The sequence below is a fragment of the Manacus candei genome, unplaced genomic scaffold (genome assembly GCF_025592945.1).
Source record: "Manacus candei isolate 608988 ecotype Guabito, Panama unplaced genomic scaffold, ASM2559294v1 h1tg000003l, whole genome shotgun sequence".
Lineage (NCBI taxonomy): Eukaryota > Metazoa > Chordata > Aves > Passeriformes > Pipridae > Manacus > Manacus candei.
In genome coordinates, this window is record NW_026138051.1 from 20389204 (window position 1) to 20415150 (window position 25947).

Sequence of the window (25947 nt, forward strand, 5' to 3'; positions counted from 1 at the left end):
CAGAGCCAGGAGGGCAGGTAGGAATTGTGGAGACAAAGTGGGAAATGGCTGATATCTTGCTCAGATGGGCACAGTCACCCACAGCCAGGATATACATGCACTGGGTACACTGGACATACTGGATCCTCCTAGAGGATATACTGCAAAACCTCTGGAGAAGCTACAGTCTCCTGTTACACTTGCAGAGGATTTAGGGTTGTGTTTGAGTGGGGTTTTATCCATGCACTCAAGGGCAGAAGGGCACTTGGATCTCCTGCTCCTGGCCTCCAGAGGAGTCAACGTTTTTCCTGCAGCTGAAGATTCTGAGTCAGGAAACAACATGCGGCTCCTCGTGACTGCCACTTTGTGCTGGTCCTGTGCCACTCAGCAGGATCAGAGCCTAGGTGTCTTCACTTATTTGTTGAACTGGGACAGACCAGGAGAGCAGGCAGGAGCGAAGGGATGCTGCCCAGCATCTCTGCATTGTTGCGGCCCCACGTTAACCTGCTCCAGTTACATCAAGCCATATTCCATCACTTTTTCTACAGGCACTGACAGCCATCATTATTGCCAGAGATGGCTGACAAAAGAGTGAGTCAGGAGACAAATGCTTATAGCTGTCCAAACTCTGGAATTCTACCTAAGTTTCCTATGTTAAGTGACAGAAACTCCAGGTAAGTTATTTACATCCATAGGAGGACTCTGGTTGGAAAATCCCACCTCTGGCAACCATTCTGGTGTTGTCAATCAGGGTACAAAACCTGTTTGGGATGTCAGACAGATCCAGCACAACCTCACCAACTGATTTAAAAGCTGCAGGGATTGGGGAGAGCCAGGACAGCAGAGCTGACAGACAGACGGACATCCTGAATGCATGGGCTTTGCTCCTTCAGAAACCTGGACTAAAAAGAGAGCAATGATGAGGTTATCTGTAATTGAAGGTAAATGTTTTTCTACCGGGAAATATTGAATGAGATCTGCATTGTTGTCAGCACACACAGATAATACAAGAATGACCCTCTTAAGCACGAGATCGTCTTTAAACCACACACTGCATCATCCCAGTAACTACACTCACTCCAGTCCAAGTTACACCCATCCTAACCTGGCAGTGCAAATGGAGCGGGTATTTGTCTGGCACATCCCACCCAACTGTTCCAATTGGTAATGTGGATCTGGAGAAGGAGGAGGACAATTGTTGTGGAAGTTTGTTGCACACGAGAAGAAATTATCCCTGTTTTGCTCCTCCTGTCAGCTGTTAATCAGGCCTGTCAATAAGGCTCATATTCCCGTTTCACATTCTATCCCTTGTTTACACTAAGCTGATCCGAGAAGCAAAGCAAGAGTTGCCAGGTTAATTCTTGCTCCCTGCGAAGGTAAGGAAAGGCAGGAAAGCCCAGAGATCAGCCAAACCCCTGAATGAGCATCAGTCTGCACACAAATCCCATCCTGCCCAGAGCAGTGGGGCAGCCATTCTCTCTGGCACATGCAACCACAGAGAGAACCCAGCTGCCTCTTCCCTGCCAAGAAAATGCACCTCTGCTGCCTCCTTGTCTATGCAAAGCGTTCTGCAGGCAGCCAGCAGGCAGGGGACCAAACCCAGCATCCCTGCCAGAGCAGGGGGACCAGGGAGGAGCCACCTGTGAGCTTCTGGTTGGTCCTGTGCTGGGCCAGGAGCTGGACTAGGATGATTTTTGTGGGTCCCTTCCAGCTCAGGATATTCTATGCTTCTGCTCTACGATTCTCCACCTCCCCACACTGGAGCAAAGCACCTGCCTTCCAGGAAAGGGCACCACATCTGGGCCCCTTTGCCAGGCATTCCAAGGGGATGTTACAGCCCACACATCTGAAGGCACAGTGGGTTGCCCACCCAGCACACCCCAGACATGGGGCATTTCAAACAACACATGCAAGCTGTGAGTCACAGAGCACCGTGGAGCAGTGCCAGGGCATTGCACTGGTAGGAAAACCCACAGTGCCCACAGGGAAAGGGAGCCAACTTTCAGTGTGGGGTGTTTGGGCAGAGTCTGCACTGCAGGCTCCTGCCCTGGGACTTAGCGTAGAAAAAATGGGATTTCTACTACCTGAGCACATCCCACTGGGGAGGCAGGGACGAGGTTTTGCCCAGGTGAGCAGACAGAGTCCCTGGTTTGCCTGGGGGATTGCTCTGGAAGAACTCGTGTATTGCTCATCCATAACACAACGTCCCAGTAATTCTCAGCAGAGCTGTGCTCTGGTCACATTTTACCAGATGTCTCTTTCCCTCCAGAATGAGGACAAAAATGAGCTGATGTGCTTCACCCTCAGATGGCTGCTTCCCTTCAAAGGCCAGTCCAGTTTGGGGTCTACTTCTGACTGCCAAGCGATATTCATAATGGGCAACAGCCTCAGAGCAGAGGTGAGCAGAGATGGGAAGGAAGGGACAGGGTTTACCTGGACACTGCTCTGTAGTAGCAGTTGTGACTAATAAAGGGACTATAATGATTAGATTTATGCCACTTTTCCATGTGTAATTTATTTTCTCCTAATTCCTTGCATCTGGAGAGCGACTCAGAAGCCAAGCAATTTGGTATCAGCAGGACAGTCACTATCACATCACACTCTGAAACAGCAATAAGTAATCTCCATCCTTGTACCTCATCCAATACATCTGGAGCCATGGAAGTGACACACACGACTTTAACAACATTCCCACTGCAATCTGCTGTCCAATCCAATACACACGCTCTCCCAGCCACTATTTGTGGTATCGCTGTGCAGCTTTTGGGTGCAGATCCCTCGTTTCAGACCTCCAAAACACAGCAGTGGGATTCCAAACATGATGGTTCATTTTCCTGCAACCTGTGAGAGCAGCAGAGCAGCAGAGCAGCGCTGCAGGACTTCACCTGCCTCTCATCTCTTTTCTTTATTGTATTACCACATCACCACTGAAATCTCCTTTAGATCTCCAAGGCCTCCTTTCTTTAATCCCACCATAAGAATACTGCTATAAACCTCTCTCTGGATGTGGGAACTTTTTCCAAGGTGCTCCTCTCCCTGCCCTGCTGCTGCTGCCTTCACGCAGGGATTTCCCTTCCTCTGCTTTTCATCCACTCTTCCCTCCCCTACGATGCAGCGTTGGAGAACATCCCCCAGCCAACACCTCCCTATTGAAATTCCAGCCCAGAATTGCCTCATCCAGGCAGAAGCCCGACAGTGCCCTTTGGAGAGTCCAGGCACATGACAGTATTTCACTGCTGCAGAAGGCAGATGTTCTTCATTCCATATCAGAGAGCACAAATATGTTCCTGCAGTCATTGTCTCTACTGAACTGCAAAGAACGGGCACCAAATCCTACAGGTTAATTAATGAGAAAGGAGGAGAATTTGTCTAACCTCTACTAGGAATTATCCAGCCTGGCTTTATAAACCAATCAGCCACGCTACACAGCTATGAAACACGTACCTTCCTGCAGGAAAAAAACCCCAAACCCCATGGAATACTTTCATAATGGCCCAGTGCCTCTCTGATTAGCACAGCAATAACACAGCGCTCCGGGCTCTTGCAAAGTATTATTATTATTATTTATGGTACATTACAAGAGAGTTTGTTTGTTCTTTAATAGGAGATGACATATTCAGAAGCCCCAGATACGAGTGTCCTCCTGAACTAACTCTGACACAAAGATAGTTTCAGTCATAAATTATAGAATCACAGAACCACAGGACTGGAACAAGTGCATAAACATCACTTGCTCTGATGGCTGTGGTTGGGGTCTGGTTGTTTACCACAGGAAGGGAGAAAAATCATTACCTGCAAACCAGGGCACAGGGGCTTCTCCTGACTGCCCAGGGTTACACATCAAACACTGGCAGGGACAGACAGGGGAGCCCAAACCTGTCTCCCTCTGCTCCAAACCCCTTCTCCAATCCTCATCAGCTACTTGTACGTACACTCTGTCTGCTGGTACAAACTAGAGTAATTTAATTCTAATCTAATTACATACATGAGGCATTGTTAATTATTTGGTATATTTATATTTAGCAGTCACAGTGCAAACAGACCCCAGTGTGGCTCCAGGCAGAGTGTCACACAGCCTGCTCCACGCTAAAGGAGGGAAGGGATGGAAAGGGCCACGGTCACACTCTCACAGACTCTCCCCTAAGGACTTTTTGGATTTTACTAACAAAATTACAGCTTCAGTTTTTGAGAGGACCAAAACAAACTGTAATTTTTATGCAGCCCGAGTGGGAAACCACAGTTGGAAACCTGTTTTAAAAAGCAGGTTTTTTATTAAGTAAAAACTATTTTGTTGCCAGCACACGATCCCCCAGACACACAGAGGTTCCTGCTGCTCCTCTCCAGGCCATCCTGTGGGATAGATGGGGCCCTTGGGAAGGCAGGGAAACAGGCAAATCCCAGACCTGCCTCCTCCCAGAACTAATCGTTCAAGTTCCCTTCATGTTTTGCACCTTGTTTACTATTCCTTCTCCTTGCCATCCTCACCTGACTGACAAGACTCCTCATGCCTCGGCCCATTTGATTTGCTAATATCTTTCAACTTTTTCCAACAGTGGCATTTTGAAGCCTCCCACTGCTGCTTTAATGAACCAAGGAGTCTGTTGCCAAGGAACACTCTCTGTTGCCAAGACCTCTGCTTTAGAGGTGAAAATTAAAAACCTGCAGGCAAATTAAACTCTTAGGGTGATGAGGAAAGCACCCCAGTTCAGATCCCCAAGCCCAGTAAAGGTTCTCCAGCATCCAAGTCTTCTTTATGTCCATCTGTCACTAGCACTGCCCTAGTTCTGCTTATTTAGGGAAAATCCTATGGAGATTAAAAAGAGGAATAAAACTAAATTTGAAACTGAAAGGGCTTTACAAGTAGCACAGTGCTTATATATAAATTCATTTCATTTGTGTACTAAGAGATCTGCAGCCAAAAAAGAGATTTTTTTTTTTTTTAAAGAAAACTAGAGCTTAGTATTGCTATTCACGAGAAGATCTGCGGGGAAACAATAAATGCTGCCCCAGGTCGTGTGTTTTGAGGTCAGAAGGAACTGACAAAGCCGTACATCCTGCAGGCATGATCCTCCCTCGTGCCTGGAGGGATGTTCCCATGCTGGAGCTGGGGAAGGAGCCTCCAAGGCCCACAGCATGGCCACATCTCATGGTGTGGGGGCTCTTGCAGCCCTCCTCTGTCACACCAACAGGCAGACTCACACCTGAGCTCCTGCCTGGCCTCTCTCCACCACCCAAACCCAGCAGAGATCCCACTGGAGCTGGGTGCCTTTGGAGGAGGCATCCCAACCTGGTCCTACACCCACAAATACACACAAAACCCTGGGACAGAAATGCTTTCCCTGCCATGTTAATCCCTGCACCTGCAGAGAGCAGCACTGCGATGGCAGGGTGTGATCCACCTATGGCACAGCTCCCATCCACATCCACGGGATTCCTGCCTGAGTAACAGTGTCAGGGCTTGGCTCTTGGGAAGCAAAGCAGAAGGCAAGGAGATTGGTCCCCCAAGACCTCACATCTCCGTCAGGAGGTGAAGGCTTAACGAGCAGGTCATGTTTATGAGGTGATGGCCACAGTTCATCAGGATGCACAGAGCGATGTGGAGGAGCCTTTCAAACTCACTCGTCACTCTCCTCACTCTATTATTCAGTTCAAGCTGTGACCTGTGGCCCTGGAAGCTGAGCTTAAGCAGCTCAGCCCACAGCCCTGTTCTCATGGCCTCAGTTAGTCTGAGTTGCCACCGGACGTGTTAGGACAGCCTTGGTCAAGCCAGGGGTGCAGGGAGGAGCAACACACCGGAGCAGGGAGGGCTCTCGGAGTAGCCCAACCTCAGCCCTACAAGTATGAGGTGTCCAGTGATGGACACCCAGGACAACGAGGGATGTTTTGACCACCTTCCCCACAATGATGTATGTTTAGTCCTTACATGCATATTTTCCTAATGTGGCTGGGTAAAGTTAATCCCAAGGTTTCTAGTGCCTTCCTGCAGATTTCCCTCCCTGCTTATCTCATGCCTGCCATCAGCTGTGCCAACCAGGGCACATCTGGGAGAGAGAAACAGTTAGGGAAAGGAACAGCTGGGACCAGCCCCAGCCTCACCAGAACTTCCTGAGCTGGAGCATCATCTGCAGCTCCCATCAGCCTAAGGAAACCTCTTTGCTGAGTCTCTCTATTAAGTGGAACTACCGACTTAAAGAGTCAGGAACATTTCCCAGAGAGATGCTCTCCTTCAGCACTTTGGGCTGCTAAAGCATCGTGAGGTTTCCCTTTTGAGAGAGGCCTACCTTGAGTCACCCTCTGGAGCCCAAAGAAAGGCAGAAAGACTCTCTCTTCCCCACCCACCATCTGCAGAGAGATGTAAGTTCTCCAGGTCAACAGCACTGCAGACTGAAGACTGCAGCCCTCCAAACCCACTGAACATGCTGCTTTCATCCCCAGCTACTTCTCAAGATCCTTGCAAGTCCCACAGTCCCCTCATCAGGCTTCCAGGGGTCTTCCCCACTGAGCTCAATCTGCAAAGGAAAGTTTCAATCTTGTTTCACTTTCAAAAGTCTATCGAATTCCCTTTCTGACGCTGTCTTCTCAAAGCTCCCACCCCAGTTCTCTCCTTTGAACCCATAACTCCTTGCTGGTGTCCTTTGAAATCATTAAAACTCATCTGCTTACAATAATTACTAACTCAATGGTTTAATTTCAAATGAAATAAGATCCCTCTTGGGCTTGTTTTATTCTTGCAGAGGAAACAGGCCATGGGCTCCAGGAGTCTCTGGCTTATCAGGAAGGAAGTGTGGGGCGGGGGGGTCGGTGTCCCGCGTCGCCCATGCCGTCCACGCCCGCAGTGCCCGCTGTCCCTCCCACTGCAGCACTGCACTGGGCTGTGCAGTAACACGAGCAGACAGGCACACCCAGCAGGAGCCACGCGTTTCCCCCCATGGAAGCCATTTCACAGCAGGGATGCTCGACAGCAAATACAGGGTGTAAAACACGGACAGGGATCATCTAACATCCTCCAGAGCTGTTAGAATTTGAGGTCGTAAACCAACCGAGGTCTACAGGGGTCAAATCTCAGGAGCAGTTGTGAAACTGTGGCCAGATAAATAAAGGGGTTAAACCCAGCTATCGGACTGCCTGGCAAGCCTTGATGCAGGAAAGCAATTCCCTTATTGAACACATCCCCACGCACAAATGGAGCCATAAGTATGTGGCATTCTCTCCCTCTAGTGGCTGGAGGCTTGGAAATGAAGAAGATGGAACATGACCCTGCAGTTTCTGGAAACAAATGGAGTTGTCCCAGTGTGCCTGTCCCCCAGAGCCCCAGGGAGACAGCAAGGACCCCAGCAGGTCCTGAGCCCAGAGAAGGGATCACACCCGTCAGTCCCCATCAGCAGGGGTAGAACAGGACACCACGAGCAGGGCTCTGAGGCTCACCTTGCGTTCACCAGAGCCTGGGCTACTGCACCAGAGCCACTTCCCACATGCTCTGCCTTTGTGTGCTTTCCTGCTCTGCAATGGTCCCCCTCACAAGACTGATCCTTATTAATGCACCACTGCCAAGAACATCCATTTTATTGTCAAGGTGTCACGCCACAGCAGTCAGGCTACCGGGTCTGCTCACACCTTACAACGTGAGTGTGCTTGTAATAAAGCACAAGACATAAAAAAATCCCCCTGAGGTGTTCTGACCTCACCAAGAGAGCACTATTGAGAGAAACCAAGTGTGTTACTTGAGATGACACAATAGGAAAAGCTCCTCAGTTAACTGTTTCTGAATATACTGATCTTAGTCAGTATTGTTCAAGGATTTTAAAGATCATAAAACACTGAGCTCTGCACCACACTTCAGGTTCCCAGACGTGGTTACATGGTTTCTTCACTTACAGGAGTGCTGGGACTTGCTTCCACATAAGCCTCACTCATCCTCTAAGGACAACCAGCAGGGTCTATGATCTTCATTTTATTTAATGAGCACCGTTCAGGATGGCAGCGTTCTTGGAAGGAAGACAACACAGTAAAACCAGTTCAACACAGCTCCCTTCCACTAACAACAATACAGCTCTACCATTGCATTTATTTTAGGTAAAAAACCCCAGACTCACTATCAGTAACAGGCATTGTTACATCACCACAAAATTTGTGTGTGGGTGTGAATTCTGGATGAGCATCCTCAACAACAGCAGAAATGTCCTTACAAAAGCCTAAGAAAAAGGGAAGAAAGAGGTGAGGGGTGCTATCCAAGTGGGTTGGTGGGTTTGTTTCAAAGACCACACTTGCAAATATTCTTTGCAGTTTTTCCAGGCTTGCATGGCAATGAGCACACCTGAGTCTTTTCCACAGCCTTGGGGAAAATGGTGAGTTTGAAGTGGGAGGGTCTCAAGCTTGACCCAACCAGGAAAAAAATCCAGAAGGGAAAAAAACATACAGAAGGAAAACCTGTTTTGAACTCAGTTGGGAAAGGTTAACAGAGCTTCCCATGACCCCTCTGGCTCTCTAGCTGTGTCTCAGGCACCTCTCTCCCACTGCCCCACAGGGCTGAGCTGTGACAAGCCTGCAGGGACTTCTGCAACATCGACTGCTTGTGTGACCACAGCTAATCAAGTGTGATTTTTGAAGAAGGGGATGCAAACCTCAAACCATCCACCCAAGCAGCACCTGCATGAACCAGTGAGGCAGGCAGGCATTAAAACCACAATTATGCCCAGATCCCATTAAACCATTTTTAATCCAAATCCCATTAAACTGTGTCAGCCTTTTCCTGCACCACCTTCCCTGCTACTCATGATTCATAAGTCAGGTCCATCCTCTGCCTTCCAAAACCATCCTTCTCCATTTGGTACTTGGATTGGCAGTGGAGCTTGTAATTAGGTCCCAAATGTGCCACCACATCACTGCTGAGTACAAGGGATTATACAGAGGTAAAGACTTCAAGAGTCCATGTGATGTGAAGTCTGAACACCATCCATCGCCTTCTGGAGCGCTAAATATACCCACATTTTACTATTTACTTGCCTGCTAAACTATCTCAGGAGCAGTCTGTATCAGTCCCTAAAGAAGGCAGTTTGCTATTTATATGTAATGTGCTTAGCAATTTTTGTCACTGAAGTTGCACAGTTATATCCCACGTTGCACAGTTATATCCCACATGGAGCTTTTCATCCTTATGAACTTCAACATGAGAAAAATCTACGCTACGAACTAATCTTCCCAAGTTCTTAGAAAGGGATGTTGGCAGGCAGGATGAGTGTCCTGACACTTCCAAGACTGTAATTCCTGTAAACTGCCAATTTTAGCAATGTTAAGAATATGGCATGAGAAATAAGTTATACAGGCAGCCATCGAAAAATTTTCCTGTATTCCATCCATGAGAATAGAAGGTTTTGTGCATTACCCTAAATTTTCACTAAATACAGGTGGACATCCTTCCTCAAGGAAGGAATCACCACGATTACTTGCATAAGCCAGCTGAGGCTGCAAGATCACGTTTTCAAAGTCTGCCCCAAATCTAAAGCTTTTGGAAACACAACAAGCTCGTCTGGCTGAAGACAATCCCCGAGACTCCTTAAAATCTCAGCTGTGAAAAAACTCAAGACAGGACAAAGACACGGGGCTGAGATAAAAGCTGGAGGTGCAGCCCTTGCCTGCTCAGCTCTGCCAGATGGGCCCTAGAATGGCATTTGAAATACATGAAATGCACAACAAGGTTCAGCCAAGCTGCACCCGAGGCTGTAAATGCAGCCAGAAAATGCCTCTGGCAGGTGCTGATCCAAGCACTCTGCTGCCATTTACCACCTGGATCTTGCTGGGGTGGGTTTATTTTGGAAGGGAGTGGGTTTGAAATGCATAGGATTGTTTATAAAACACAACTTGTCTTAATTAAGCCATGTTGTGAGGGTATAAAAATAGCCTGTTGGAGATAGCAGACTAACTGTAGAAGCCTCACAAAAATATCCTGTGGGAAGTGAAAGGTGTGAATACATATTCTTAAAAAGGAACATGTGGCTTATGCTTTACTCTGCTTCCACTATGCAGCCATATGTCGGTTGCTGGGTTCTATTAATAAACCCTGTGCTCTGTGTTATCCCACATGTGTCTGGATAAGCACAGTTTGGAGCACACAAATCCTTAATGCCAGTACCTCCAGCGGGCAGGAATGCTTGGGTGTCAGCTCTGCCAGAAAGGGAATTTGATTAGGTCTCCTGCAAACCGCTCTAAGAACACAATGATCCCACTCAACTCATGGATAGGAAGGAGGGATGGGCTTCCTCCCTGCCTCTAAATGACTCTAATCCCTCACTGATATATGGGCCTTTTCGTCATAAACACACATAAACCCCATACAGAATTTCCTCCAGCTTTGAATTGCAGCCTGGGTAGAACATCCCAGCTCCCAGTTGGCACAAAGCAACAGGAACACGGGAATTACTAGGATACTTGAGGGATGCATCCCATGGGCAAAGAGTAGCTGGCTCCCATGCCAGACACTGCATAATTACTCTGCCAAGTTCTTCTTCCAAAGGCAAACACCCCTGTTAGATGGCAGCTCACTGCTCTCATTTCCAGCTGCCCCAAAACCACCAGCCAGGGGATCAACATCACACATGAACCCAGAAGACAAACAGGGTTGGCAAGATCTTCCTGTCTTCCTTGGGACTAACCGTATTTAAAAGATGCCTTTACAGCACTTGGTGACATATAGCCAGGCTAGTCATGAACTCTCCAAGTGGGACGTGGAGATGCATCAGCAGGTTCTTCGCTGCCTGTCCACAGACGCAAAGTGGATTTTCATGTGGGAACTGCTCAAAACCACCAACCACAAGTCTGAGCACACGCTGCAGTCCAAGGAAGGTGTTCTCCCAGGATGGCAAAACCTGCGTCTCTTTGGGTGTTTTCTCTTCACCCAAAGGCTGGGGCTGTGACCTAGTTTTACCTAAATCTATATATACTCTTTACATGGAGATAAAATGCTTGAAGGCATTACACGGTGATATAAATTACTAGTTATTGGTTGATGATTTTTCCATGGTGGTAAAACAACCATCTCTCATGTTGGAGAGAATATGGCTTATTGCAAAAGGTGGGAAATTTAATAGAGATACTGATAAGCCACAAGAGTCCAGTGTGCACACTTAGTGTCAGAGACGCAAAGAGATGATGGATCCTTTCTTGGATGAAATATACTGAATAACTTTGATTTTCCTCCTAGAAATTACACGCATTTGTCCCAAGCAGGACCAGGAAGGGCAGAATGCTGTCACAGCATCCTTCTAACTCCATTTCTCATGAACTAGAGACCAGAAATAAAACAGTTTTTTTCTGTAAGGAGAGACATTTTGTTTAATCCAAAGAGGAAAGAGGGAATTAACTTTTCCAACTCAACTACAGTAGACAGTTTTCCAGCCATGTGCTGGTTCCACCAGCAGCTCCAACCCATGCTCAGCGTTATTTGGTTACACTTCCCAAGTGCTTTGAGCTTGTAAAGCTTTCATGGAAATCAACGAAAAACTGGATTTTGGCAAAGATTCCCAGAATTGCTGCTTATTAGAGAATATTTTGTTAAATCATTTGCTTTGATACCTACAGTTCTAGCTGGAAATCAGAAAACCATTTTGCTGGGACCCAGCCCTGAAGAACTATTCATCGGGAATCTTCTCTTTTCTCCAAAGCACCCAGCAGTGATCCAGACTTACCCCTCTGACTTTGAGGTTTGAAAAGAAAAACAGTGGGAAACCTCTTTAAAAATCAATTAACTTCAAAAACAAAGAAACAAACAAAACCCAAAAAAACACCAACAAAAATATGGAATAAGCACTTCTTGCCCTGTATGCCTCACAGAATAGCAAGCCTGGATCTGACATATTTAAGCACCACAGTCTATCTGCCCAACCCTTCTGCTCTGCCAGTTGTTGTTCCATTCACAGCTCACTCTCCTTCATTGCTTACTCGGTGCTCAGGCTCTATTTTCTGGTGATATATAACCCTCCCAGAATATTCTGGACTTGGTGGTTGCAGTAACTGCACGGAGAGAGAAAATGGCTCATTAGGATCCCCCCCCCAATTTTTCCTTTTTTTTTTATTTTTCTTTGCTCCTTCATTTTTCTTGTATTTCAATGTTATTTTTACCATCATTAACAGCTCTGGTCCCCCTCCCTGATGGGGCCACCCCCTGGGTTACCCCAGGAGTTCTCTGCTCCCATTGACTTCACACCCACACAAACCAGCACAAGCAATGGGGCTGAGCTTAAGAGCTCTTGAGCATTCACTTCTTTGTACTATTCTTAATGCTCAATCCTGTAAGACCTAAAATTACTCCACACTCATTTACAGGAATTACAGACAATATTCCCTTTCTCTTTCACTGAAACAGAGCTAGTTGTTGGGCTGCCATTCTCTTGACAGCCCACAGAAATCCCTACAATAGATTAAGCCCCCAAGTAAAGAACACTCAAACATACATTGCAGCCCAGCCAGCACAGAGCTGAGCACAAAACTGTGGCTTCTGCACAAAACACAGATATTAAAGCTGGCTTTGGCTGTGGGGGGTTTATTGTGTTTTGGTTTTGTTTCTTTATTTTAATGAGCTTTCTGAAGAAAATTTTCAGTTTCAGCTAAAACCTGAAAGTGAAGTTGATTTGATTACTGTTTGGAGCCGTAAAACTTTCTATCTTTCTGTTTGAGTCTTTGCCCTCAAAAAGACGGGCAAAGAATGAAGGGCAGCAGAATGAACACAAAAATGGATTGTAAATCTAGATTTTCTGACCAAAACCCACAGTCTCCATGGAAAATATTTAAGCAGCCTTTCATGAAATCATTCAGCACAAGCCTGGGTGCCCACTGGTCTGTCACTGCTGTGTTAGTCGTGATGAATAAAGAGGAGAAAATGGGGAGATGTTTTCCTTGGAGATCACAGGAGGATGGTGGGTCTGACCTGCCTGGGTACCTGCAGAAGCTCCCTCAGACCCAGAGGAAGCTCCTATGAGCACGGGTGCCAGGAACAACAGGGCAATTTATCCCTGATGAAATTACTAATTTCTTTTTGTCCACTTGCTTTATTTGTTCCCTCAAGGAGATTAGTGCTTTCTTGAGTTTAGAAAGACTATTAAAGCCTGAAAACTCAGAGTATGTGAAGCCTGCTGGAAAAGTACCTCTGGTATGTTCATACAGTGCACTACATTGATGCACAGGCTGGCAGCACATTAAATTGCTTCTCCCTGAAAGCTCTTCTCCCACTGAGTCTGCTAATTGTCTCTGCTTTTAAAAGTTATTAGTGAATTTAGAGTTGGCCATAGATGCTGATTTAATAACCCCAAGACTCCAAAACAGGTATTGGATAAGCACCAGCAACAAAAGCACTGTTCACTAAACATGACTTAGAGAGACCACCCCAAAAAAGAGGAAAGCACTGACCAGTCCATTCCTCACCCCCATGACGCTTCCATAAGACCAACCTCTTCCTCAAGGTAGGACCCCATCCAGCTCCTCCTGAGAGCAAATCACCTCCTGACTGAGGACACCATGCACAGCATCCCTGGATGTGGAGATGTACAAGGCCGTGCCCTCAGAGCACCCCCAGTCCCCATCTGTGCGCAGATATTGATATGGGGGCATCTGGACAGGAGGTACTACCACCCTCCATCCCAGAGGAGCTGCCAGAAAGGCACAGTTCCCCATGGCCATGAGCCCCCCGAGCCATCTGTCCCATCTGTGCCACCCCACTTACGTTTCCAAGAATAAATCACCATTTCTTTACCCTTTGAGAAGCACTTTTGTGTGTGACCCGCACTCCCCATTCCCACCTGCCCAAGGTGCAGCAGTGCTGTGACACCAAGCTGGGAGCTGCTGCTTCCACTTTACAGTGGGAAGACCTGAGTAGAATTCCTTGATTAGACTCCCTGCTCTCTCTCTCCAAAGCCATCCAGCAAAATCTCAACATTTAATATCAACTTGCAAGCTGAAAATACATCCCACGATATCACTTCCAGACTCTGAGCCAAGCTTTGGGAATCCCAGATCACCCCTAAACTCTCACTGCTTCTCCCACTCTTATCTGTCTTGTTGAGCTGCTCTCTCAGAGACAAGAGATGCTGTTCCCTTTAACAAGGCACATTCTAACAAACCAACAAATACTTTTCTTTCCACAAGGCTCCTGCTTTTACTCCCAGACGTGCATTCATGTACATCTCCCGCCTGCTTTGGAAATCTCAGTTGGAACTGCATACCAGAACCATTTTTTTAAGACTCCTGAACTGATAAGGTGGGAGGGGGAAAAGCCTTTCTTTTTTCATAAAAGCTGCCTGAACATCTTTGAGACAATGAAACAGCGGGACAAATACCCCCAAATGTAAAAATTTCTTCAGTTTCGAGAAATTTGAGTGTTAAAAAACCATGTGGATTTGGCACTTGAAGACATGGGTTAGTGGTGAACATGATGGTGATTCTGGGTTGATGATTGGACTTGTTGACCATAAAGTTCTTTTCCAACCTTAACGATTCTGTGAGTCCATGACTCTATCCGCACACAGTGTCCTCTCCACGTGGCACCCCAGGAGAGGGCACAGCACACCCTGGTAGTGCTAAGCACCCAAACCAACAGGTGCCTTGGCAAGAGCAGGCCCGTGCCAGAGAAAGGAGCCTCCAACTGGCAAACATGAGCGAACCTCCCAATATTTGCAGTGAGAGGCGAAAAACAATTCTCAGATGTCTGCAGCCCATCCCCTCCCACCCCAAGAGTATTACAAACATGTAAAATACCTCATTATTCTGGGGAAAATGCAAGAGAAGAAAGGTTTACATCCCTGGGAGTGTTCAGGGCCAGGCTGGATAGGGCTCTGAGCAACGTGGTCTAGTGGAAGGTGTCCCTGCCCAAGGCAGGGGAGTTGGACTAATTGATTTTTTTTAGGTCTCTTCCAACCCAAACCATTCTAAGATTCTATGAATCAGTCTCATGGAGGGGAAGTATACTGACACTTCCTTCATGCATAATATTAGCAGCCACCTCCCAAATAAACAAGGCACTGATACATCCTTACACAGAGAGGAAAGCAGGTAAACAAAGGAATGTGCAGCAGCTTCCTCTGCCAGTCACGTCTTTCATCTGCCCACCCTGAGCTAAGTTCAACTCCTGTTTTTTAAACATCATATAATTAACTCAACAGCACTGACTAGAAGTTAAAACGACACACAAAACATGAAAGCCATAAAATGCTCTCCAAATATCCTTTTGCCCTCTCATTTTCCATTTCATTTAGTCTCTGGTGTATCAATTGAGCCCATCTCACCGAGTTCACTGTTGAAATTAGACTGGCAGCTCCTCAGAGCAAGAGCAGGGGCTGTTTTTAACAGCCAAGATGTTGTGGCATTTAGGTGGATGGTTTTGGTATTCACACCAGTGTGACCAACACAGCAAAGCAGACTTCAAAGTGCTCACCACTACGAATCAAACACAGCCCTCAGAACTGCTGGGTTTGGGGCCCGGGTGGTAAATGTAACACAAATGCTGACAATACACTTCAATTACTGGTATGTGATGTTAAATTGCCAACATCAAGAGGGTCGATGCCAGCACAAGTGCAAAGAAATAATTAGCATTTAATATTTCATCAAAAGGTTTAATTTTTAAACACTGAGGTTGTCAGGTTGGTTTTTTTTTTCATTATAATTATTATTAGTTTTAATTATTTAGCTGGTTTTGCAGCATCTTTGAGAATGTCTCCCAGTGCCTCAGGTGGCTCCAATGCCAACTGCTCACCAAGGGATGCCACATGTGTTGTTTTTCAAGATGGCAGCTATTGATGAGCTTTTTAATTAAAACCTCTGCTCCTGACTGCCACTCATGGTTTATTCATGAGGAGAAGCATCTTCCCCTCAGCTCACACACTCCTGAGATCTCTGCCAACAGGTGGGAGTTACCTGGGCATTTCCAGCCCTGCTGCCAGCAGAGAAGGATCCTCATGGATCCCACACCAGCCCGGAGGTGAGACATGCCCAGCCTCCCAGTGCTGGTGCTCCTGTCCCACCAGCCCCTCTGCAACCAAGGGCAGCCCCAGGGCTCTGGGGAAGTCTGACATTGTGACAGAACCCAAGGGAATGGCCTGGAGCTGTGTCAGGGCAGGGTCAGGTTGGATCTCAGGAAAAGGTTCTTCCCCCAGAGGCTGGTTGGGCACTGCCCAGGCTCCCCAGGGCAGTGGGCACAGCCCCAAGGCTGCCAGAGCTGCAGGAGGGTTTGGATGATCCTCTGGGGCACAGGGGGTGACTCTTGGGGATGGGCCTGTGCAGGGCTCAGGGTTGGACTCGATGATCCCTTGGGGATGGGCCTGTGCAGGGCTGAGGGTTGGACTCAGTGATCCCTGTGGGTCCCTTCCAGTTCAGCATATTCTGGGATTCTGTGATCATGCCTTGCTTTCCTTCCCTTAACCCAAGGACAACCTGCCCCCCCCCCCACCCCCCGCATTTGACATGTCTGTCGCCCTCACCATGGCCAGAGGAAGGCAGAGGCAAAGCCCTGCTCACCCCTGTCTCTCCCCAGTGACATCACAGCTCTGGGAGAACACAGCAAAGGTCACTCTGCCCCGTGTCTCGCTGACAAAAGCACCAGCTGGAGCTGTTCTTACCTGGTGACGTTAATGTGCAGAAGGAGCACTGTCTGCCAGGTCCCACACAGAGCTCGGAGTGGCACTGAGAAGGATCATCCCTCCCCTGTAATCTGAGCAGCTCTGCCGCAGGTGTCACTCAGGGAACAAACATGAACCTCTCCAATCCCTCTCTACACTCGCTTCATCGTCTCTAATCTGGCCTTTACCATCCGGAATACAATGGGATGGGAGCATCAGGACAAGACACACTGTCAAATCCTGGGCAAATATCCTGCCAAAATTCTGACTTTTAGCATCAACCCTCTACTTAAACATCTCAGGACCTGCTTCTTTACAGCAGAATGAAGCAAGCAGGTTCCATGACTATCTGTATCCTGACTGGGATGGCACTGGAAGTGCCTTCCAAACAAGATTAAATACACTGCTCAATATTTTTAATCCCTCTCATGCTGCTACTTCCACAACCACGGATTTCAGTGCCTCCCCACACTGAGGGCTGGGGATGCAAGAGTTTATCAGGCTTTTCAGAGCCAACTGTACCAACCAGTCATCAGTTCACCTGGAAACCAGGACATTCAATCAGATCCTTGTTTTCCCAGCTTCTAAGAAATAGATGGGCGAGCTAATATTAGCTCTTCCAGGAATAGTCAGGTGGCTAAAAAGAGAACAAAGGCGATAAAACAGACTGTCTGCAGCAGCTGCAGGTTTTATTCCTCCAGCCTGTCTGCTGTTACCCCCGATAGCCTCTGCCTTCTGCTGTCACTTGACGGAAGACCTGGATAAACCCCTAGGGTCAGCTGCAACACCCACTGCCAGAGGGGCACAGGATTAATGCACATCAGCCAAAACCCATCACACTGGTGGTTTGGGCCTTCTGCAAGTATCTGTTGTGGATAAGGAAGGAGGAACCTCTGGCCAGCTCAAGTGGCTCTTCCTAATCCTCTTCCTTCCAGAGAGCAGACGTCACTGCAGGCCCGGGTGGGAGCAGTAGGGTGAAACACTTTACATTCCCCTTGGAAGCCCTCACTGCAAAATCCCAAGAGCCTTCAGGGAACTGAATGTGGATTTGCAGATTGTCTGCTGGGGAGCTGCTACCCAGGGACAGAGGTGGGTTTGACGCAAATCCCAGCAGCCCACAGCCAGCGGCAGTGGGACCCTGAGCTCCTGTGCCATCTCTGTGCAACCAGGGTGTGCCTGTCACACAGCCAGACTCCTGCCATCTCCTCTTCCTCATTTCTGATCCCACCACACAGTAACGAATACAGGATAGCTGGGATCAGATCACTGCTACCCTTTCTGTGCATCAATATTCCCCATCTCTTTAGTTTTTAAATGATAAATCACCCAATGGCTCAGTGTTCACTATTTGTCCAGCCTGACCAGGAGAGAGAAACACCCAACTCCACAACAAATAGAAATGAAGTAGGTTAACTCCTGCCTTGCAAACGCCCTGCTACAACTAGGTTAGAGCATCAAAAGTCACAAGCTAAAATTCCTCCTGGATATTTCACTTTCAAGGAGCTGGGAACAGTGGGGAACTGCATAATTTGTTTCCATTTTCGTGACTGCATTCTGCCTTTTTGGGCCACCAGCAGGCCTGGCTTTAATGGTTTGCAAATTACACACGGAAACAGTCATAAACTGTACTGACGTATTGCAGGACTTTTCTTCCTCCTCAGAAAAAAAGGTTGAACTTGATGACCTTGGAGGACTTTTCCAGCCTTAATGATTCTATGAAAGGCTTGACACACTGTGTCTTTATTAAGCCAATCATGGATGTACCTGCTTGGATGACTATAATTACTAGAATTTAGTAGGGTCTTTTGTTCTGTTTTATAAGCTAAAGAAACAGGGAGCCAGAGGAAACAGAAAATAAAAGAGCACTGGACACAAAAAGTTTTCCAGGAACCACATGAGAGTATGAGGAATTGATATTTGTGGAAAGGCATATTCTGGATGACGTTAACAGTCATTAACCAAAGAACATCCGACAGGCAACAGGGCCACGAGGAAGATTCATGGGAATCACATTATATCCCGTGGCCTCTCCAATGGTGTCACTTGCTCTGAGCTCAAGGAAAGGTACCAATGGTTCCCAGAAAAAGCCCTAGACCACCCCTGGCCTGGGCTCCACCATTCCTACAGCGTGATTTTCAATGCCCCTCAGAGTCATCTTTGATTCCCAGCAAGTAACACCCTCCCAGTGCTCTGTGAGCCAAATCTATGCTGGGTACAGGCAGAGGCTGGATGGAATTTTGCCTTTGGAAGCATTCCATAGACTGTTGTGCAAAGCGCAGCTTGGAGGTGTGCTCCTGGCTGTGCAGCTGGATCCCCGGGCAGGATGCATCCTCTTGTCTGCAGAGCCCAGCCACGGCCATGCTCCCACATATCTGTGCTCCCGCATATCTGTGCTCCCACAGGGAACCGTGAGAGGAAGTTCTACAACATTGTGAACAAGGTGCACTCACTCCACAGCACAGACTGAATTTCTGAAGGTCCTCCACAGGACACCTCAATGCTGTGTCCCTCATTCTCCCAGGCAACACCCCACAGCAGAACGTGGATGCCCACCTTCCAATAAACCCCAACAACCACAGCAGCAGCTTCCAGGGTTTCCCTGTTGATTTACTGAGCTTAACCAGCACCCCAGCTGTGTGATGCCGCCTTGACCTCAGCCACAGGAACAGCAGAGGCTGTGGCAGACAGTGCTGGCACCTGGGGAAAGGCAGGTTCGTGCCAGGAACACAAGTTTGGTTTCGCTCATTCTTTTATTCCTCCAAACTGCACAGTTCTGCAGTGGAAAGACACAGATATTCCCAGATGAGCCCCAAAAATTCAAAAGCCAGCTCCTGCCCTGATTCCTGTACAACCCTCCCATGCAGACAGGGAACACCTTCCTGCACAGGTATAAATACCCAGTGGCTATTACACCACAAAACAGCTTCTTTGGTTGGATTCTTTCCCTGCCAATTTGGACAGCTGAGAGCCAATGAAGGCTTGTGACTGCTGCATTTTTCCTGCAACGGGAGCATGCCTGGGAATCCTACAAGGAACATGTGGATCTGATCCTGTGATGAGTGCCTGCTTTGGATCAGCAATCAGCCAGGCACCTTAGAGCCCCGGTGCACACTGCTCCTCCTGACAACCCTCTGCATCCATTAGCAGCATCTGCTGCTAATAAACAAGGATAAGCCAAGCTACCAGCTCACTGCTATTTTTGGATGAGAAGCTTGTTTGAAAGCAAAGGAAATTTCCAGCTTTCACAAAGGCCTTTAACCTTCTTTATGTGGGAAACTACCTGCTGCATATTCCCACCAGGCATATGCTCACATACACAGTCTTTAAATTACCAGAAATGCTATTAGCTTAATTTCCAAATCAGAAGCTGAAGCATGCTGCCAGAGAGAGAAAGGAGGTTATAAATGAACATTAGCCACAAGTGGAACATAAACGCAAGCCAGTGCTGCCAAGCCTGTGAGAGACAGATGAGCTGTTCATGCAGAAGGGCACTGAGCAGTGAAGGAAGATCCCTTTTCCTGTGCCACTGGAGGCTCTCGGAGCTAAGCCAACGCGCTGTGGGATGTGGGCAAGAAGCATTTGCACAGTCCCTGCCGTGACAGCCCTGTGAAAGCAATAAGCTCAGAAAAAAACAGTGCTAAGGGTCAAAAAAATCTGACAACTTCTGCCTTTATAGACAGTTTTGCAAGAAAACAATGAGCTCTCCTTTCCCTGCAAGATATCCCTCAGCCTAATACCAAAACAAGCACTTCTGTCACACTCTTCAGGGTCAGAAAAGAAGTCAGTGCATATTCCAGCTGAAGGCAGGCAGTGGGACCACTCCTGTGATGAACACAGCATCTTGCCTTGTACTGCACCTAGCCCTGACACTTTTCTCTAACTAATCCATATAAAAGATATTAAGGGGCCTCAAGAAAACCCACAGATCCTTAGTAATTCTTTGCTTCAAAATCAAGATCCCAGTCTGGTTCCTCAAGCCTTTTTTCAGCACCAGGTGTTCCCAGCAGAATCCTGCCTGTGGGTGTGATGGGTTTTGAAGGCTGGCTCAGGTCACAGATCCCAAACCTCATATATCCATCAAATGTTAATTTTTAATTCCTTTCTCTCCAGTGCCAGCAGTCTGCATGTCCCAGTGAGAGTGAGACCAGAGGCAGAGGAGCAGAGGACTGAGGCACATGAGTCAAACCCAGCACAACAGCTCCAGCCTGAAGGCTAGTTTAGATAAAGAACCCCAAACTAACCTTTTCCCTTTATTTCTACCCAAAACAAAGACGCAATTTTTACCCTCGGTCTTATAATTTGGGGGTAGTTGGTGAGGACTGACTCAGGACTCATGAATGCTTTGGGCTGACAGTGCTGCAAGGATGGGGAAACCACCATGAAACGTCCTTTTTCTCAACCCTGGAGAAAATTCCTGCAACCAGAGAATTGCAGGGCAGCAAGAGCAGCAAGGGACCAACCCAGAGGGGTCTCCAGGGGCATTCTGCTGCTCCCCACAGCACACACAAGCCCCAGCTCTCCTGCCCACTCCAGTGCTCCCCTTGCCCTCCCTCCTCCCAGTGTCTTTGCCGCAATGTGTACAACGTGGAGCCCTGAATCTTCACCCTATTGCAAAACTATCCGGACTGTGATTAGGGAATGAAACATGTGTCACTGTATCTGCACATCAAAGCCCTCACAGCCACAGCATGCACAGGGATGGAGAGGGAAGGAACACAGCAGAGGTGACACAGGGGGAGCTCGGTGTAGGGGGAGCTCCCCACTGAGAATTTTGTCAGAGTGTATGTAAGGATCTGGGATGCTGCAGTTCCTCAGAGCTTCCATAATTCCTGCTCAGCAAAACCCGGCTTCACCAACCCTCCTCCCTGTCCGTGCAACCCTCCTCAGTATCCAAAGTGTCAGCCTGAGACTGATGTCAGGCTGAAATCTGCTGGCAAAAGTGGTTGGTTTTGCGGTTTTGTTTTTCCACTTAAGTCTGCATTATCCAAGCAACTTGAATACTCCAGTGGCTCAGATAACAGAAACCGATGCCTCCCATATGTGCTGGAAGGGGACTGTCAGACAAGAGAAGCTCTTTCAAATACCCCGAGATGCTCACATCTTTTTTGCTCTTCCTGAACAAGTCCCTTCTCCCCCCCTTCTGTGACAAAATTACAAAAAAGAAATAAATGAATTGGTCTTTGGATACTCATTTCACCACAGACACACTTGGTCTGAACAACCCTTGCAGTCACTGAAGGATTTTATGCAGCACTCTCTGAAAAGGTGCTGGAGTTGTCTCTTCCCTGATACTGGTGAAAATCTCCCCCAAGCTCCACATTGCCAGAGGAGTGCAGCTGTTAGTTTAATTTTATCCAGATCTTTCCAGCTGACAGACTGCTCCACAATGGCCATGCCTGAGCAGGCAGCTCAATTCCAGGTGCCTAACCTCATGCTATCCAGCCAAATTGGCTTGTAGAGCACTAATAGATTTCCATGGAGAGAAGCACAGGGCAATAGATCACTCAGAGATGAATTTAAGCTGTCTGTTATGTAGACTCCCTTCTCTTGGTTGTTGTTCAGAGATCCTTCCAAGGCAGCACAGGGAGCACAGCTCATGAACCACGGCTTTAACTGACATCTGAGGCACCCGTTCTTGGAGCTCCACAAGTTTCCACGGCTTGAGGGCTGCCCAGCAATCTTCAAATTCAGGAGAGAGAGAAAGAGAATGCCTGGGTGACAGAGACGGATGAAGTTTTAGGCTCTGACTTCCCTTTGAGGTGACACCCTAACTCTCAGGTCAGTTATGCTCTGAACACCTCTGAATGTGTTTGCTCCGGTGTATGTGAAAAAACTCTTTTTCCTTCTGTGCAAACCAGCACAGAATGTGCAAATTCTGAGATGCTGCAACTCCATGATGAAAAAAGTCCCACCTTCTTCAGACTTGTGCAGGAGACTTTCAGCCACTCATCTCAGTGGATCTGATGGATGTCTGGCAGCAGCAGTGCTGAGGGGAGGGTACAGAGGTAATGCCCTGCCCAAGCAGCCAACAGCACATCTCCAGCCCCCTAAATTCCTGTCAAAGCCTTCAGATCATGCCACAGGAGTGTGCTCTATAACTAGATAATTTATAAGACTAACCAACACAGTGTGAGTTGTACCTGGCAGGCATTGCCACCTAAACCATTTCCCTGTGGGAGAATCCTCCTGCTTTAGAGGCTGATATTGATTCTTGACTACAGTATTCATGTGTACACGGGAACGGATCAGAGCAGGAGTGTGCATGCACTTTAACCATCACTTCAATCTGGTTTCTAATATTTGGCAGATTTTTCCTATCCTTTTCACAGCTCCAATAAAGAATAACCCATTAGCTGAACTCAAAAATAAACCCCAACAGCTTTGACCTATAAATAACCAAGTCAGATACACAGGATTCTGTAAAATCCTAGTTTCACCCAGCAAGAAAACAGGAACGACAAGGAGAATGGGTGGAGTTAGATCCTTTTTGTGGGTTTTTTAACAGCATACTGCTGTAACAACAGAAAACACTTATGTACAAATGCTGTGCAGGCTGTCAGAGCCAAAGTGACACACGCAGGAGCTGCAGGATCACAAACCACACTCTGGCTGAGCCTGGAAAGATGTCTCTGCCAGCCCCCAGCCATGGACAGAGGAAGTAGGAACTCCAGGCTTGCAGTAGGAAAGCCACAACACACCTGGAGCTGTGCGACAGGAAATATGACCCTGCCACCTCCTCTCTTGCTTCAGGAAGGCCTGATTTCCCCCAACCATCTTTTCCAGGACTTGAAGAGAGCTGTGAAAGTGCAAAGGGCTGTGACTGGAGCATTAGCAGAGAGGGGAGCAAGGAGGGGAAATTTAAAAAGAAAATCCAGCACTGCAACATTGATGTGATCCCCTGTCTCCAAAAACCCCAGAATTATGCACCCCACTATGTTTGCCACGTCTGCACAAGTAGGGGATTACTGCCCTACCTGAACTCTTCCCATCATTTCTAACAGGCTGGCAAACCCCATGGGCCAGTGACTGCAGCCACTGCACAGCCACACCACTCCATCCCACTGGAAAGAGGGCACGGAAGTCCCTTGAGGATTTTTAGGTGTCCTCCTCAAAGGAAAACATCTCCATGACCAGTCTGGGTTGGAGCCATTTGGGTGGGTGCAATGTGGTCACCCCCAGCACCACGAGCTGGTAGATGCTGAGGGTGCCCTACAGTCAGGGATGCTCAGCTTCCTGGCCTGGCCTCTTAGCAGCAGTTCTCTGAGCTCAAATATCCCGTAGGATACCTTCAACTCAGTACCTTCCTCCTAATTCACCCTACCCCTGTTTCTTAATAAGAGCTTGCAAACCTCATTTTAAAAATTATGGTTCTCAGCATATTCAGGCATAAGTATTTTTGTTTACGAATGGAGCAAAGAAATGGTATAAATTATGCTGAAGAAAACCCTTTGGCACTTTAACAGGAATTGGAAAGAACCAATTTCAGAAGAGTGTCTTATAATGGGTGTCTCCATGGATACCTCTTTGTCAGCACCTCATTAGATAAGAGCTGAGACATGTAAGAGTTCTTCTGCATTTCAGAAGGTACCTTGAAAACAGTAATTATGCAAATCTCCATCCTCCAACTGATGGATACTTCTAAGTTCAGGTGACAAAGTGGATAAGCTGAGCCCTGTTAGGAAAGGAAGGAAAGATACTTCATTTAGCCTCTCTTCTTTATGATTGCTGATGCTTCAACAATTACCAGAGACTGGGGCCACAAAAGTACTCCCCTGACACCTCCCTTTTTCCTTTTAACAGCAAGAAAATAGAAAGGAAGAGACAAATGGAGATTCCAGAGCAGCATCTGGCCCACGGGTAGTGTTTGAAAGCAGGAGAATCTGTGTGGCAGAACATCACCGGTACTATTTAGGACCTGGTGGCTGGGGAAACACACCAGACGAGTGAAGACGAGCTCCCTTTCTAGACACTTCACAGATTAGTGACTAACTAGTCTCCATAAGGACAAATACTTCAATTAAAACAAAAATCCAGCTCTGGTAGGAACATAGGAACCCCAAAGCTGGCTTGACTTTCAGGACAGGATCAATGGCAGTAGAAAGACAGGGACAGCATCAAGAGATCCATGTGAGCTGTATACTTGACACAGCCAACAAAAACCTTGAAAAGATAGTGAATTGTGGGACATGGGTCCCATTGGAACCTCCCATTTGTTATTCCATTGCTGAGCACAGTAGGTTACAAACGGTGCAATCTCCCGCTCCTGGAGCAGCCCGGAGCCCACTCAGATCCTGAGAAGACCTGAAGGGGAGGGAAGGGGTTTCTCTCTCCCTAAGCAGTCACTGTAAGTCAGCCTAATTCCCAGAAGAAATCCCTTGGACTGCTCTCAATTATGCTGATGTGCAGCAGCCCCGTGGGACTGTGTGCCCACTGGGATTGCTGGCACGCTGCCCCTTGGCTGCAGTCCCTCCCTGCTTCCCAGGTGGGAGCAGAGAAACAGGGAGCTCCCTATCAGGGGAAAACTGCCCCCATCAGCCAGTTGGGTGTTTGAGCCCCTTCCCACAGCACCATGACAAGGCTCAGGACTGAACCTGCAGGGATAACCTCCAAGGAGAACACCACCATCTTACCGAATCCTTAGGGGGATAATCCAAGACGAGATCTTCCTGTGACGTGTTTCTATTTTAGGCAAGCTACTTTGAAAGCTCGGGAATGAAGTGGAGCCCTGCCAGGTTTCTCACAGCCAGAGCAAAGATAACTCACCTGAGAAGCTGCCACTGCAGTGAGTTAAACAGAAATGAGGGTCCGGTCATAGGACTGGGAAGTTCAGATAAGGTAGAAAGTTGGATCTGCACAGGTCAAAGTCAGAGCCTGGCAGTGCTGCTGTGTCTCCAGTGCAGTTCTGACTGGGACCAGCTCAGATCCAGCACAAACTGGGTTCAGACTAAGAGAGGCAGATAGGAATACTGAGAACTGCCCAGGAAGGGTGCCAAGTTGGAAATAGGCACCCCCCAAACATCATCCTGCTGGCAACTCCCACAGATGGCTGGCTCACACCCTTCTCCAAAAGTTCACACAAAGTCCAGCTTACAAGTCTCAGCTTAAAACTTCAAGGTCAATCCTGAGTGTCCCCATTATCCATGTCTACGACGAGGACACCAGCACTTCCCAATTCCCACAGGAAAGGTGGGGCAGCCCATGTCAGGAGCACCACCAGGAGACATCGCACACTGCCACGTCATCAGCTTATTATGCTTTACTTCTTGATGGCCATGCCATGAAAATTCCTCTGCTGCTCACCTGCAAAAACCTTCTTCAATCCCTGGGAAATTCAGAGTGTAGATAGGAGGTCAATCTCCCTGTTTTC

General features: G+C 47.7%; 1 protein-coding gene and 1 long non-coding RNA gene across 6 annotated transcripts in view; both read right to left on the reverse strand.

Moving 5' to 3' along the window:
* ARHGEF9 (Cdc42 guanine nucleotide exchange factor 9) overlaps positions 1 to 25947 on the reverse strand; it is a 206395-nt gene that overhangs the window by 127165 nt on the left and 53283 nt on the right. Inside the window, exon 1 of one of the 5 annotated variants that reach the window (XM_051790191.1) lies at positions 24169 to 24187. The exons of the other annotated variants lie outside the window; for them this stretch is intronic. The gene's annotated coding sequence lies outside the window, so the exon portion shown is untranslated. Of the gene's footprint in view, positions 1 to 24168; positions 24188 to 25947 lie in introns of those variants that run through there. 5 annotated transcript variants of the gene reach the window in all.
* On the reverse strand, positions 11514 to 16486 carry LOC127473018 (uncharacterized). Its single transcript, XR_007905239.1, has 3 exons — positions 16443 to 16486; positions 15000 to 15091; positions 11514 to 11985 (listed from the first exon to the last, which is right to left on the reverse strand). It is a non-coding gene; the product is annotated as an uncharacterized LOC127473018 (long non-coding RNA).